This window comes from Saimiri boliviensis, chromosome 5, assembly GCF_048565385.1.
Source record: "Saimiri boliviensis isolate mSaiBol1 chromosome 5, mSaiBol1.pri, whole genome shotgun sequence".
Lineage (NCBI taxonomy): Eukaryota > Metazoa > Chordata > Mammalia > Primates > Cebidae > Saimiri > Saimiri boliviensis.
The window spans coordinates 58,072,701-58,076,302 of record NC_133453.1 but is presented as its reverse complement, the minus strand read 5'-3'; the positions used below and the strand labels follow the sequence as shown (position 1 = coordinate 58,076,302).

Genomic DNA, 3,602 nt, shown 5'->3' with positions numbered 1-3,602 from the left:
GTATGAATTTATCTTTTTAAGTGTTTTAGGAGTCTGCAGTATACAGTTAATTATGTTTTTAACTTAGGTAGCCATGCTGAAGAATCAAGGCCATTGTAAGAAGCTCCAGTGATCTAAAAAAAATTAGGCTTTTATTAGATGGCAAATTTGTTCAACCATGTAATTTGTCTGTTAATTTTTCTCCTTATAATGAAAAAATGTCTTACAAAATGAAAGGTAAATACTGCCTCAAAAAATTGTGGATACCTGTATAAACTATCTGCCCTCAATCCTTATCAGCTAACACCTGCTTTATCAATTAATGCCTTATCAGAGATTTGTAGAATTAGCTACAGCATAAATCATTAAGACATGGTGGTTGAAAGAAAGAAACCCAAAGATTATAATGGAGAACTGCCTGAAGGGAAAGAAGATCTGCTCATAAATCACAGGAAACAACAAAAGTTTAAAAAATAATTAATTTTTCACATTTTTTCCAAAGCCTGGCTCTGCTCATTTTAGGATGAGCACAAACCGTATGGCTTCTATCTGGAGTCGCTGTGAGATCAGTGGTCTGGTAACATCTGTTGATTGCCAGTATCAAGTTCACAGAAGCACATAGTGAGTAAAAGAGAAAGAATCTTGACAATCTTGTAGTTTTTGTTCTTTCATCCAAATGGGAGAACTGGAACTCAGCAGAGAGTCAAGAACAACCTCAATGTCACATGAGAAGTTTTTCATCCTCCATTTCCATCATTTTCTCCAAACACTCTCTCCCCACGTCCCCTTCAACAGTTGCTGTTGGTGTTTTCCATTAACAGAAAACTCAGAATTCTCCCTGCCATGGGCCATTGTGTTTTTCGATGTTTGTGTCCTTGTTTATGCAGTCTCTCTACTTACAGGCAACTGTGTCAGGCAGAGGGGAACAGCTAAAATGTTCATGCTGCCATCTGGGAATCACTTCCTTGGGGGTTCACTCATATAAACAGAGAACACTTGCTATAAAGTACAATGTAATCAATTCATGAAAGTTATGAAATAAAATATGCTCTAGCTCTCCTTTTATGCCTGTTGGAATTACAGAAATTCCACTGAAATGCATTGAAATGATAGCAAATATTTTAGTAGACAATTCCATAATATACTCTGATTTTAAAAGATGAACTCAGACCAGAAATTTTGAGTGATTCCTGGAAGGTAAAGGGCAGATAGAATCACCTTGCTGGAGAAGTCAGAAGAGGGACAACTGCAAAATAAAGGCTGTAGCAGCAGCATGTGCCACATCATCACAGCAGTTTTCTTTTTTTCTTTTTTTTCTTTTTTAATTTTTACCTCTGAACTTCTTATTGGCCTCCTGCTTCCCAAAGGGTACCCTGCTTCTGTTGGCTTCATGTCTCAGAACTTTGGTGCCGCTGGTCTCAGACACCACTTTGCTGTCCACTATCCAGCTGGTGGTAGTCCTTTGGATGGTTTATGTGGAGTTGCTGCTATCCAGGGCATTGCCAAGATTGAAGTCCTCAACATTTTCCCGCAGGCGGTGGTAGGTGGTGATCTCAGCCTCCAGCTTGACCTTGATGTTCAGCAGGGTCTCATACTCCTGGGCCCGGTGCTGTCCCTCTCCCTGGGTCTGTGTCAGCTCTGACTCTGGGTACAGCAGGATCCCATTGAGCTGCTCCATCTGCAGGACGTAGCGGGCCTCCACCTCCCTCAGGCTGTTCTCCAAGCTGGTCTTCATATTTCTCATGGAGTCCAGATTGATCTTCAAGGACTGGACTGTATGTCTCAGCTCTGTGTCATCTCAGCAACTCCAACCTTGGCAGACTGTGTGGTGACCACTGTGGTGCTCTCCTCAATCTGCCGAGGTAAGTATTTGTCTAGCTCCTCTCAATTCTTTTGAGCCAGCTCGTCATATTGGACCCAAATGTCTCCCATGATCTTGGCAAGGTTCTGAGATTTGGGGTCAACCCAGAGCTGGCCATCTGGGCTTGTAGGCCTTTTACTTCATCTTTGTGGTTCTTCTTCATGAAGAGTAGCTCCTCCTTGAGAACCTCCATCTCTGTCTCCAGCTGCAGCCAAGTGACATTGGTATCATCAATGACCTTTCGAAACCCATGGATGTCGCTCTCCACAGGCTGGCTCATGGCGAGCTCTGTCTCATACTTGACTCTAAAGTCATCAGCAGCAAGACAGGCATTGTCGATCTACAGAATGATGCGGGCATTGTCCACAGTATTTGCAAAGATCTGAGCCCTCAGGTCCTTGATGGTCTTGAAGTAATGGTTCCAGTCTCTGACCTGCAGTCCCTTCTTCTCCAGGTGCTCCCGGATTTTGCTCTCCAGCTTCTGGTTCTCAGTCTCCAGGCTCATCACTCTGTCCAGGTAGCAGGCCAGGTGGTCATACAGGCTTTGCAATGTCTTCTTCTTGTTCTGGATGCCTCCCACTCCTGCCAGACTCCCAGCCATCCTCACAGCCAGGCCCCTGTGCCCCATGCCACCCCAGAAGCTGGTGGAGTGAGACACAGAGATCTGGAAACCAGAGCCCCAGGTGCCTGCCTGCATAGATGCTGGCCATGCTGCCGACCACTGGGCATCTGGACAGAGCTCAGGGACTGGTAGTTGGTGGAGAAGGTGGAGCGAGTGGTGAAGCTCATGCTGTCCAGGGAGGAGAGTGAGAGGACAGGACTCAGGCATTGCCGATGACCCATCATAGCAATTTTCTAAGGAAGTTACAGAGAAACATCAAGCTCAGATCAAACAAAGCAAGAGTTAGAAGGGCCCCTGGACCAGCTATCAGAGCAATAAATTAAAGACTTTATTTGAAGAATCTGGGCCCCACCCCCCATCCTCAATAAGCAGCTGTTGACCCCAGCAGTGTTTACTCCAGAATGAAGCCTAGAGGGGTGTTTGATAGGCAGTGAGTTTTCCTAGGAGAGTCCCTTGTAGGAGGCTGGGGCTGAAGATAAAGAAAAGCAGATCCTGAGCCAACTAGAGACCTTTACATCCACATTAAGGTGTGGGAAAGGAAGGAGAATCACTGATTCCCTTTGTCCGCAGGACACATTTAAGAGAGAGGCACTCTGAAGTAGGAGTTCAGACACAGGATGCTCCCAGGGTGGACAGTATATAAGGTAACACACAACACACAGATGGGATGGGGATCCCCAAAACCCTAAGTAAAACTCATTTGTACATTGTGGAGGTTTCTCAGTCTGGCTTCCTCTCAAACATCCAAGGCAAGTTTCTATATTCAGAACTTGTATTCAGTGACAATAAGAGAGGCTCTCATTTGATCTGATGAAATGCAATACAAACATTATCTAACAATTCTATTTGATAAAGATAATTATAAATGTAGATGGCAATCCCAAACCATAAACTTACTGAAGAAATTTAGGATAAAAGCAATTCATTCAAAATATTTAAAAGATCCAAAGAGTTTCTGAGTAGCATGAATAGAAAAAAACACTATTCACATTTAAACACACCCTAATATAATTTCAGAATATCAAGGATAAATGTGAAGTCCAAAAAGTTTTTCAAGAGAAAAAAATCAGATTGCTAATGGTAGGGTTCCCATGTTGAAAGTGGTGAATTAATATTGAAGTTGTGGGGAAAAAAATTAAC

At 43.4% G+C, this 3,602-nt stretch overlaps 1 pseudogene; it reads right to left on the bottom strand.

Moving 5' to 3' along the window:
• Window positions 1-1,853: 1,853 nt before the first annotated feature.
• On the bottom strand, window positions 1,854-2,669 carry LOC101028116 (keratin, type I cytoskeletal 18 pseudogene; annotated as a pseudogene).
• Between the last annotated feature and the right edge of the window lie 933 nt (window positions 2,670-3,602).